The 12,830-nt window shown below is 51.2% G+C and overlaps 1 protein-coding gene across 2 annotated transcripts in view; it reads right to left on the bottom strand.

Moving 5' to 3' along the window:
* The window catches only part of LOC147893497 (uncharacterized), a 53,569-nt gene that overhangs the window by 21,766 nt on the left and 18,973 nt on the right, over nucleotides 1–12,830 (bottom strand). The window lies entirely within an intron of this gene.

Here is a 12,830-nt window from a genome sequence, read left to right as displayed (position 1 = left end):
CACCGTCCCTTTCACAAGAGCAAGCTTCTCTCTCCCCGTGCCCCCCTTCCCCCCCTCTGATATGGCAAGTCTAAGAGAGATGGCTGAGAAACCAATGAAGATCCATGTTTTACCCACATTCCTTATCAACTTTCAATTGGACGGGAATAATTGCAAAGCGTCGAGAGTGATGATCGAGCCACAGTTGCAATCAAACAATCTGGCTGAGTTCATACTTGTTCGAGTTGAAAGGCCAGGTCCAATTCGAAAAAACCTTGGGATTGTGGAGCAAAAGGAGATAGACCAATTAGCCCAATTATGGGATCGGGTAAATGCTCACATTCGCTCTTTCAATTTTCTAAATTGTACTCCTCTAAAGGTCACTCTTGGAGAACGTGCCCTTTATGAAGCCACGAGCTGGGTACCGGTTCATCAACAGCTGCCGCGACAACCCTAGCATTCATACACTTGGAGATCGCGGGGACACAGGAGTTCCATCTCCTTCAAGTTCAGAGGGAGCACCTCACACCGTTGATGCATCTCAAGGATAGTTACGCTAAAGCGAGTTTTAGGGGCTATTTTGCCCCGAAACGTTTCAGCAAAAACGTTTCTGAACAAAAATGGTGGTTTTGTCCAGAAACGTTTCTCCCCCCTGCAACGGCTTTTGCAACGTTTCACAAGGTCCTGAAATGTTTCAGCCCTCTTGAAAAGGGCCATTTTAGAATGACAGTGTGTGCTCATTGTGCTGAATGTAGTCTCTTTCTAAACCCCCTTGCTGACGTGGTGTTTCTCCATATACCTCCCAGGTTCTAATGTTCCGACTCTTGGTTACCACCTACTGTCAATGCACAAAGTGTACAAGATTGGCAAGTGTGTGGAGTTCTAGAAAGAATGAGTAGCCATGAAGGAAAGGCAACATGGCGGGTAGTCTGGGAAGGAGCTGCTGATGACAGGATCTCTAATTCCTGTACTGATGTAGCGAAATTGAAGCTGCAAAGTATGAGTGACTCTAGCTGAGGAGGTGATCTAGTCACAAGACGTTCAACAACAAAGAAAAGTGTACCCCTGTTCCAGGACCGATCTCATGAAGCAGTAAGACGCAACCAGCCTTGTCATCAACAGAGGCTACAAGCCAGGCTGCTAGTAGAGCTACAGAGGAGATGGTGTGGCTACGACAGCTACTTGGCAAGGATGCATGGTCGATGCAAGACAAAAAGCCTCTTCAGCTCCGCCAACTCCTCCGCCCGTCGCTACCCCCCCCCTCTCTTCGCTACACTCACTCCTCCGCCCGTCGCTACCCCCCCCCTTTCCTCGCTACTCTCACTCCGTCCCGCTCTGTCTCGTTCCCCTCCTCTCCTCTCACCTCACCTCACCCCATCCCACCTCCCTCCATTCCGCTCCACTCTCCTCACCCTTCCCACCTCGACCCCCTCTCTCCGCTCCACCCCGCCCACCCGTTCCGTTCACCTCACCCCACTCCACTCACCGCACCCCGCTCCACTACGCTCACCTCACCCAACCCGCCTCACACCACTCCGCTCCGCTCACCTCACCTTAGTTCACCTCACCACCCTTAGTCCTCGTTTTTTTTTTTTTTTTTTTTTTGGCCACCCCTTGTCCATGCCCACCTTCTTCCACCCTTAGCCCTTACCTCTCACCCCCCTCTTCTTTTCCTTTCACCTACCTCGGGAGTTCGCAGTTAGTCAAGCGATATGGCGGCTACGTGCCAGGAACCGGTGGCCCCGACGGACCCCCCCCCTCCACCAGCCTATCGCGTTACCTTGACAGAGCACTAGGTCTCCTTGGTGAAGCAGGCCGCCACGGACTTCTCCCAGACATCAGTTTATGGGAGGGTCATTGGTTTCTCTCCTTCACGAGCAGACATCAGGGATTGGTTGCCATCCTCTACCTCAAGGACAGTCACATTGAGGAGGTGGCACTCATGGGACGTGGCATTTTCTGGCTTAAGCTCTCCTCAGCACAGGCTGCGAGCAACATAGTCAGGCGATCCTCTACTTCTGTGGGTGGGAAGATCATCCTCATGGTCCCTTGGTACAGGGGTTTCAGTGTAGCGGACTTCGATTCCCGCTTTCGCATTCCTCGACACCCAGTTACCCTTATTTTCCCAGGTCTCGCAACCGAGCTTCGCCCGATCATCAAGGACCTAGGGGCACACTTTGGTTGGCCTATGCAGGACACTTACGTTGATGCGGCGGCAGCCCAAGGGGTGCCACGTGTCAAAGTGGCAGTCCTTGATCCACAGAGCATCCCGTCGGAGTTCGAGATAGAGACAGACACAGGTGTGGTGACGCAGCGCATTCTGGTCACTGGTCGCCCAAACCAGTGTCTGAGATGCCATGGCTTCGGGCACCAGGCTCGCTCTTGTCCTCGCTTCATGGGTACAGATTCCCAGAAGACCCCCGTTCAAGCAGCTCAGGATCCTCCGCTCCAGTCAGCGACATCCCCTCCCGAAGGGAAAGGCTGGACGGAAGTCAAACGAAAACGGAAGGGCAACAAGGCAGGCCCCAAAAAACCTTCCCAGCCACAGCCAAAGCCCCCTCAGATGATCCCTACTCATCAGCAGCCCGGTAAGGGGAAGGAGAAAGGAAAGGAGAAGGTCAGCCAGCCTCCCCCTCAACCCTCACCCCGCCCTCCCCCACCTCCCCCCTCCTCGATTCTCCGACCCCCACCCCCCCCTCCAGGATCACCCCCCGCACCAGTGGTTTCCGCTCCACCCTCTTCCTCGAGCATGACCCAGAAGGAACCCCCCCCCCACCTGCGCCACCTTCAGCCCCGAAGCTTGCATAGACCTCACCCTCGTTTATCCTTCCGGGCCCGACGGCGGGGATAGGCCTTTCCCCACAGGTGGCCAGCACCCCTCCCTCCGGTTTAGACTCCTCATCTTCATCCCCAAGCCCAAGGGCTGCTCCTAGAGCTCTTCCATTGGACTTTTACCGAGCAGGTCCTTGGGACTACTTGGATGCAGCGGGTATTGGCTCCTTTCCCGCATGCCTAGACATCAGCATCTTCTTCCTCCGCAAGGGAGTGGAGGGTAAGGTGTCCATCCTGGCTCCGCACGATGGTCCTAGCTATTCCTTCACTATCTCCAGTGAAGGGAATGAGCAATGGACGAATGAAAATGTTTGGGAGACGATACGAGACCAGACCCAGGAGCAGGTGCAGGACTGGATTGGTAGCAGAGCAGCGGAGCTTCTTCAGCAGCAGTGGCAGGAGGGCGATGTTCGTCTGCGTTGGCGCCACAGCGCCAAACGTTTCCGACTCCTGGTCATTATCAGACCACCGCTGGAGTGGGCCTACGCGGAAGGGCTTCGCCCCTGGAGGACTTCAGAGGTTGCAGGCTTCTACAGCATTTCCTTGGCAGAGGCGTCGAGCTGGTTAGAGAGAGCTTACCACCACAGGACGAAAGGCCTTTCCCCTCTGCTGAAGGTTTTAGAGGATGGGTCCGATGATCCGGCCTCTCCTTCGAAACCTTCACAGAAGCGCCTTCGTCTCCACACAGGACATCCTCCGACCACTTCGACTTCGACCGCAAGCAGACAGCTGTTTGTGGCCCACCTTCCCTCCTCATGAGTTTACGCATTATCTCTTGGAATGTCAACGGGTTCCACTCATCAGGCACCCGTGGCCCCAGGAAGATGGTGCTCAGACAGGAGCTCCAGCCAGCTTTGGTGGGAAAGGTAGACGTGCTCCTATTACAAGAACACAAGCTTTCGGCTTCACAGACTAGTATTTGTGGGAAGGTCCTCACAGGACGCTCCCACACCTACTGGGAACCTTCGATTGGCGAGCAGGGGAGAAGCAGAGGTGTCTGTACCTCCATCGACGCTTCTCTAGTTCAGCATGTGTTTGGTTCTTGCACTTTGATCCCAGGACGGGCGCTTTGGGTGGGCTTGCATATTGAGGGATCCCGCATCGGCATCCTCAATATCTATGCTCCGACTGATCTCAGACGTAGATCCATTTTTTGGAGATCCTTGACAGACCTATTACCAGAGATGGACTCTTGGATTGTAGGAGGGGACTTCAACAACCTTGAGACCTTAGAGGATCAGCAGCGAAGGGGCCCAGAGTTCCTCGGTATAGCTCAGGCAGAGCAGGCAGATTGGGACTCCTTCCTCTTTGCAGTTGGAGGCCGGGATAGCTGGAGGAAGCCTTCCTTTCGCAGATGGCCTGGGAGTCTGGACTTCTCTTGGGGTTACAAGAGGGAGGGAGGCAGACTCCTGGAGAGACTGGACCGTTTCTATGTCAGTGATTGGGCGCTTGGCAGAGGAGGAGAGTCAGGAGTGGTTCCAGGGACGACACTTTCAGACCATGCCCCAGTCATCCTAGTCCTGGACTCGGCCTCTCAGTCCTCACCTCCACGTTCATGTCGGATCCCAGAGTCCATATACACCAGAGCAGCGGTTCACAGCAGGATTGTGGACCTATGGGAGCAGGAGTGGGACCCTACCAGGGATATGGCAGCACAGGTAGCACAGGCACTTGATGAGTCTAGCTGCATTTGCCAGCAGGAGGCGATTCAGGTAAGACAGTGGTGTTGGGCGCGGGAGAGGGGTCTCAGACGTGACCTCGCCTCAATTCAGAGGATGCAGCAGTCTTCTCCAGGCTCTGAGGAGCTCAGACAGCAGGAGGTTCGGGCCCGGGCCATGCTAGAGGAGATCACCCAGCGTCGCTCAGAGTTTTCATTTCATGCTTCCAAGTCCTTCTGGGCTAGGAAAGGCGACAGGATGTGCAGGGAATTCTTCAGGACTCATGGACAGAGGTCAGCAGGGGAACAGCTCCGTTCTCTTAGGGCGCAGGATGGTAGTGTCAGGACAGATCCATATGAGGTCTGGGACTTGGCGACAGACTACTACAGATCCTTATTCCAGCAGGAGCCCCCAGGCCCTCGTGGTCTCATTTGCAAGGAGGTGTGGAGATCTACACCGAGACTCGTGCAGCCCAGCATGAGCGATACCCTTCTCGCACCTTTCACTGTTGCGGAGATGCAGGATTCGGTGAGTGCTATTGATGGGCAGATATGCCCAGGTGAGGATGGCCTCTCTAGAGCTTTCTTCACCACCTTTTGGGAGCAGATCCACCGGCCCTTGCTCGCAGCCTTCCAGCACATCTTCTCCAGCGGGCAGATGCGAGAGAGCCTTGCGACAGGCCTGATTTGCCTCATCCCCAAAGGGGGGGACCGCCAGGAGATCAAACAGTGGCGCCCAATCACCCTCCTTCCGACCGCCTACAAAATCCTCGCCAAGATGATCAACAGTCGCATCCGCCCCCTGCTACACGACCTAATTCATGACACCCAGACTGGTTTTGTCCAAGATCGCAGCATCTTGGACAACATCTTCACTTTCTCAGAGGCGACGGAATGAGCCCAGCACAGTGGCCAGCACCTTGCCATACTCCTTCTCGACTTTGAGAAGGCATACGACATCATCCTGCACGTATAGGGCTGTGTCAGTGATTGGGCGCCTGACAGAGGAGGAGAGTCAGGAGTGGTTCCAGGGACGACACTTTCAAACCATGCCCCAGTCATCCTAGTCCTGGACTCGGCCTCTCAGTCCTCACCTCCACGTTCATGTCGGATCCCAGATTCCATATACACCAGAGCAGCGGTTCACAGCAGGATTGTGGACCTATGGGAGCAGGAGTGGGACCCTACCAGGGATATGGCAGCACAGGTAGCGCAGGCACTTGATGAGTCTAGCCGCATTTGCCAGCAGGAGGCGATTCAGGTCAGACAGCGGTGTTGGGCGCGGGAGAGGGGTCTCAGACGTGACCTCGCCTCGATTCAGAGGATGCAGCAGTCTTCTCCAGGCTCTGAGGAGCTCAGACAGCAGGAGGTTCGGGCCCGGGCCATGCTAGAGGAGATCACCCAGCGTCGCTCAGAGTTTTCATTTCATGCTTCCAAGTCCTTCTGGGCTAGGAAAGGTGACAGGATGTGCAGGGAGTTCTTCAGGACTCATGGACAGAGGTCAGCAGGGGAACAGCTCCGTTCTCTTAGGGCGCAGGACGGTAGTGTCAGGACAGATCCAGATGAGGTCTGGGACTTGGCGACAGACTACTACAGATCCTTATTCCAGCAGGAGCCCCCAGGCCCTCGTGGTCTCATTTGCAAGGAGGAGGTATGGAGATCTACACCGAGACTCGTGCAGCCCAGCATGAGCGATACCCTTCTTGCACCCTTCACAGTTGCGGAGATGCAGGATGCGGTGAGTGCTATTGATGGGCAGAAATGCCCAGGTGAGGATGGCCTCTCTAGAGCTTTCTTCACCACCTTTTGGGAGCAGATCCACCGGCCCTTGCTCGCAGCCTTCCAGCACATCTTCTCCAGCGGGCAGATGCCAGAGAGCCTTGCAACAGGCCTGATTTGCCTCATCCCCAAAGGGGGGGACCGCCAGGAGATCAGACAGTGGCGCCCAATCACCCTCCTCCCGACCGCCTACAAAATCCTCGCCAAGATGATCAGCAGTCGCATCCGCCCCCTGCTACACGATCTGATTCACGACACCCAGACTGGTTTTGTCCAAGATCGCAGCATCTTGGACAACATCTTCACTTTCTCAGAGGCGACGGAATGGGCCCAGCACAGTGGACAGCACCTTGCCATACTCCTTCTCGACTTTGAGAAGGCGTACGACAGGGTAGACTGGTCTTTCTTGGAAGGTACACTCGCTCGGTTCGGTTTCTCGGACGAGTGGATTAGAGGTATTGCTAGCCTTTACAGATCGGCCTCCAGTCAGGTTATCATTAGCGGCAGGATGGGGGAGAGATTCACACTTGAGCGCTCGGTACGTCAGGGCTGTCCATTAGCGCCTTACCTCTTCCTATTTTTTGCGGAGGCCATGACACACTTCCTTCGAGCTCGCACCACTGGTCTTCACGGGATGCGTCTCCCTATTTGAGAGAATGCCGAGCTGTTGGACTCTGAGTATGCAGACGACACAGCCCTATACGTGCAGGATGATGTCGAGTCACTGGAGCGTGTGAGACTATCCCTAGAGATGTTTTGCCTTGCGGCTGGAGCGAAAATCAACTGGCATAAGTCGGTTGGTTTTCTTACGGATCCGGGAGCCAGCTCACAGTGGGGTATTCTCCTGGGGTTTCGTTGGATACCTAGAGGACAGACGACATGTTACCTAGGATTCCAGGTAGGCCTGGACATCACATCGGCTCAGCAGTTCTTGCCGGTCCTAGCCTCCATACGACGGAAGCTTGCTTTCTGGAGCACGGCTCGACTTTCCTTGGCAGGCAGGGCCCTTGTGGTCAACCAAGTCCTTCTTGCCACTGCTTGGTATGTGGCCTCTTGCTGGTGTTTCTCGAGGTCTTGTGTAGCCCAACTGAGGAGACTAGTGCGGAACTTCCTATGGTCTAGTTCAGACGGCTCCGGCACCACCCGAGCTAGGGTTGCCTGGCAGACGGTCATTCTCCCCCAGGCAGAGGGCGGCCTTGGCATCATAGATCCAGAGCTTCAGAGTCAGGCACTTCTTGGCAAGCTAGTCATCCGCGGCCTGACCCCAGGAGGACAGACGTGGAAGCTCTTGCTACAGCATGGTCTCAGTGGGTGTACCCCCCAGTTAGGGGGTGTTTGGCAGCCTTCTATCCGATGGATCTTCGCTTCAGCACCTTTGACTCAGCCCCGTTCCCCCTTCCTCCGTAGCATCATTTCAGTCTGGAGGAAGTTGCGACACAGCCTCTCCCAGGTCCCTCCTAGCTGCCGAGAGGAGACAGACAGACAGCCCCTGATTTGGAGCAGCCAGGTGACAGATGGTACAGGTCGTCAGCTCGGAGAGAGATCCCATATCCCTTGGGCGCTCTGGGCGCGTGGGCCCGCGCGCTCGTTCTGGGTTTGGAGGGACGTCTACAGTCTGCTGAGTCCAAGCGAGATGGCAGCAGCAGTAGGTACAGCTCGTGGGATCCAGGCTCGGCGAGCGGAGATTGATGCTGCCATCCCTGCAGGTTGGAGGATTCCCGTAGACACCAGACAGCTCTTCCCGGGAGATGAGAGCTGGCTCGGACAGTTCACTCCACGAGGCATTCCTTTGGTGGTGGCAGGCCTCTTCTCGGACTCTTCGGTACACTTCTTCTCCATCACTGATGACAGTCGCCTACAGAGCAGAGAGGCCATGATCGACCCCCAGCTTCCCTGGCAGCGCCTTCGCATTGTAGGGCTGCAAGGGAAGACGTGGCATATAGACCCCCTGATTATACAGGACCAGGATTGGAGACTCTGGATTTGGGAGGGCCGCTCCTTGTCAGAGGTGGAGTGGGACCCAGGGGAGTCGCGTTGGCCACCATCGGAGACCTCAGAGAACCCCACCCCCTTCTTTTCTTACAGTGCACGCATGGGTCGGCGTGCTCTTGGGGCCCTCCAGCGTGGGCTACCCACACAGGCACATAGCTGGTATGCCCAGGGGATATCCTTGGTCTTTCTTCGCACCTTCTGGAAGACTCTTTGGGCTAGCTGGCGTCCAAGGAAGATCTCCTACTTCCTTTGGATGGTGGTACACAAGGGGCTTCCAGTTGGCAGCTGGCTGAGACAGATGGGGCAGGAGGGGCATTGCGAGATGTGCTTTCAGGAGGAGGAGACCCTAAAGCATTGCCTTTGGAGCTGTTCGCATGCGCAGACGGTTTGGAAGGGAATCATGGGGATCTTAGCTAGGACTACACCCGAGCTAGGACCGATCACTTGGGGAGCCGTTTGTTGGTGCAGCACTGAGCCGGGGCATCACTTGGCCTATGAGTTCTCTAGACAGGATCCCGTCTTTTTCATCACGCAGGCCACTTGGGCTTACATGGACAGCTTCCCTTGGCATCTGACAGAGACAGATGCAGGAGCGTTGCCTCGACACCCAGTTTGGGAGATCATAGGGAGCATCGCAGGCTAGCATATCTGGACTTCCAGATGCGCGCAGACTGTAGGAGCTCAGACTACCTCTACTACTCAGACCCTAGCAGATATCTAGAGCATGATCATTCACACGCTCAAGGGTCAGTGGGATCAGATACAGGGAGAGTCCCGAGCAGGGAAGGAAAAGAGACGACGTTTCCTTCGCGACTGGGATCACCGGGAGTTATTCTTCCAGCACTCCACTCAGAGTCTTCAGTGGCATTACGCCCCTCCACCATGGCTGTTTGTCCACTCCCCGATGATTATGCCCTAGGAGGCTTGTATTTAGCTTTTTGACTTCTCAGGCTGAATCTGTTTTGTGATTACAGCCCGCTGGCCTTTAGGCCTTCTTGTACTCTCGCTTTCAAGTAATATAACTAGCACTACTTTTTGCGCAAAATAAAAGAAAATTGTGCTATGCATGGTAAGACTTTAATATTTACGATTCATTGTTACTCTTGAAGGGGTGGAAATGTTACCAAAGAAAGTGGCTGCGATATTGACTTTGCTTGTCCCTCAGATTTTGACCACTTTGCGATCATTCTTAGGATTTGTCCAATTTTATCGAGGGCATATCAAAGGATATTCTGAGATAGTATCGCCATTGACTGATCTAACCTCAGATAAAGTACCTTTTATATGGGGACAGAATCAACAAGAAAGTTTTAACACCATAAAACTCAAGACCAGTATTAAAAATAGTTGATCCCCAAAAACCGTTTTTCATAGAAACCGATGCAAGTGGCATTGCGGTAGGAGCAGTTCTCCTCCAAGAGGGAGTGTTGGTAGCCTTTGAAAGCAAGAAGCTTTCTCTCTCTCAACAAAATTGGCCAACTCATGAATAAGAGTTGTATGTTGTTGTCCATGCTTTGAAAACATAGAGACATCACCAAATGAAAGTAAGCCCAAAGATTTGTAAGCTTCAAACTATTCGCTGGATAGGGCCTTGGTGAAAAGATCTACAACGTTCTAACGTGTAGAATAGTAGATCAAATTGATCTCTCCTGCATTGCAATCTCTCTCTAACATAATGATAATGGATCTCAATGTAAGCATGAAACACAAGATTCCATGCCACAGCAATAGCACTCTTAACATTGAGTTCGTATGGGAGTAGACGGCTGCAAACCACCACGAAGATTTGCTATCAATCTCCTAAACATACACATTCAACTAAAGTTGCAAGGCTGCCCTCAACTCAGCTTCACAAGATGATGTTGCCACACTGAATTGTTTCTTTCTCAACCAAGAAATGCATGCGCTGCCAATAAAGAAACGATTGGAATGTCTAGTATCAAAATCCCCTGCCCAAACTGAATCACTAAAAGCATGCATGTCAAAGTCTCTTGGCATTCAATAGACCAAGAGAGTGAGTACCCTGCAAGTATCTAAAAACACGCTTTACACCATACCAATGCTATGTCTTTGGGCTGTGCATATACCAGCTCAATTGGGATACATTGAACTGAATATGGACAGGTACTGTAGAGATAAATAAGGTATCCAACTACTTGACTCTATACAACAGCATCAAAAGATTCACCTGCCTCATGTATAGACAGCCTCAACCCTAGCTCCACGGGAGATAGAAAAATGCTTGCAGTCCATATATTGAGCTTTTGTTATTTTGACTGTTTGAGCACAATGCTTTCATCATTTTGCATAAATTGAATGCACAAATTATAGTGTAAAAGCCCCACATCAGACATCTCAAATGAAGCTTCAAGATCATTCTTTTCTCTTCATTTGTGCCTATGAGCAGCATATCATCCACATACAAGATGACTATCGACGATCCTTTTTGTCCTTCACATTAAGGACACTCTCAGTTGGACTGTTCTAATTAGTAAAAAATATATGAATTATCTCATACCAAGCCCGTGGGGCTTGTTTCAGCCCATAACGGGCCTTATGGAGTCTTCATACTTTATGCTCCTGATCAAGCATCTGAAAACCAGTAGGTTGACTCACATACACTTCTACCTGAAAAGTCCCCATTAACACAGGCTGTTTTGATGTACTTTCCACCCAAAATGAGCAGCCAATGATACGACACATCTGCTGGTGGTTATCCTAGAAGCAGGGGCAAAGGTTTCATCACAATCTATCCATTTTTGCTGAGAATAGCCCTTGAACAAATAGCCTTGCCCTGTACCTATCAACGGTGCCATTTGATCTTGTACACACTTTGTCCCAATAGCTTTCTTCCCTATGGGCACATCCACCAGTTTCCATGTATTGTTCTTCATGATAGAATCCAATTCTAACTGCATGGCCCTCATCCAATGCTCATTGTCCTGAGCATCCTCAAAACTGCATGGTTCTTCCGTATCATACAGTGAACTTTTTCAAGCTGAATCAACAAACTTTGCTCCACCTGTCCCTCTTAACCAGCCCTTGTCCTACTAGAGAGAGGGACTGAAAGTCTATTGTCCCGCAAAGTTTGTAACAGCCATCTAGGGATTTTTCTAGCTTCCCGTGAAGCAGTCCTCTCCTCTTCAACAAAATCCTGCACATCCTCATGTATGATATGTAGAAGCCCGTAGGATAGAATAGATGCATCTTGAAAGAGGTGTGAGAGCACAATGAAACAAAATGGTAGTTCTCTATTATGGATTGTAAGAGAGAGGACTCTCTCTTATAGAAAGGGGGAGAAGGTAGTACCTTCCCTACATAAGTGGCAATCAGCCCCTACATCAGTGGGAATCAGTCCCTACATCAGTGGGATTGCCTTTGGCTTACATCATCACTTAGGTCACACACTATGGCAGCAACCAAGGACAGCTCGTCCCAGTAGGGCCCCTTATAGAATGAAATGCATTGACATGGATGAAATTGATGAGCAAATTCACGAACCAAAGATAATCAAGATTCTTGACGAATAGCCCATACCTTCTACTGTTCATGAATTACAGTTATTTCTTGACATGTAACTATTACCGACGATTCATCCAGAATTTTTCCAAGATAGGATCTTCACTCATAAGTCTGCTCAAGAAGCATTCCATTTTATGAGTGGGGAGCAGAAAACAAGAGAGCTTTCAATGAGCTTAAGATAGCTTTAAGTATTGCACCAATACTAACACTCCCTAACCTCGAGAAGAGTTTCTTTGTAGTATGTATTGAAGCCTTGGAATTTTACAGCCCATAGCCATATCTTCAAAAAGACGCAGACACATTATGATGGATTTTGTCCCCCAATTTCCTAAAAGTGGTTGTGTAAGAAGGCTGCAGATAGGAGATCTGAAACTTTAGAAAGGAGATTGCTTTCATTAAAAGATTGACAAACCACGTACAAAGTCAATGTGAGGGCATGCCAAATACGTGAAGCTAATGGTCAAGTACTATGGTCCCTTTCAAGTCAAAGAACTGTTGCATCCATACATATATATGCACACACACACACACAAGTAAGTTACTTATCATGTTCAGTTACCTGCTACATGGAGAATGAAGGAAACCTTCCATGTCAGTAAATTGAAAGGGTTCAAAGGAGGACCACCAACACAAGTTATCGAAGACATAGGATCTGAATTCGAGAATGACGGAGACATTCTCACTCAAATACATTATCATCATACAGAAAAGGGCTCCAGAAAAAGTGGAAGATATATCTAACTGATCCAGTTTCAACGATAGCCAGCAATTGATGCTACTTGGATGGAAGAGAGCTTCTTTACAAAGTATCCTGATATACTAGAACTTTACCATGAGTTAAGGGTAATACACATAGCATGCCCTCTTCCCCACTGGAAGGCCAATCCAGGATCGATCTACACAATGTGTACAAGCTCTGAACTCTTTAGCCTCCTATAAATAGTAGCGCTGTCTTTTAAGGTAGCAACGTTTCATCTATCATTTTATGGATTCTTTCTAAAATAAATAAAAAAGTGTTGTTTTCCTGATGATGATTAAATAAGCATTTCACTCCCTTCTTGTTATTAAC

Source organism: Dipteris shenzhenensis, chromosome 15, assembly GCF_047967505.1.
Source record: "Dipteris shenzhenensis isolate YYH24624 ecotype China chromosome 15, Dip_SZ_1.0, whole genome shotgun sequence".
Lineage (NCBI taxonomy): Eukaryota > Viridiplantae > Streptophyta > Polypodiopsida > Gleicheniales > Dipteridaceae > Dipteris > Dipteris shenzhenensis.
This window is presented reverse-complemented; position numbering and strand designations above follow the sequence as displayed.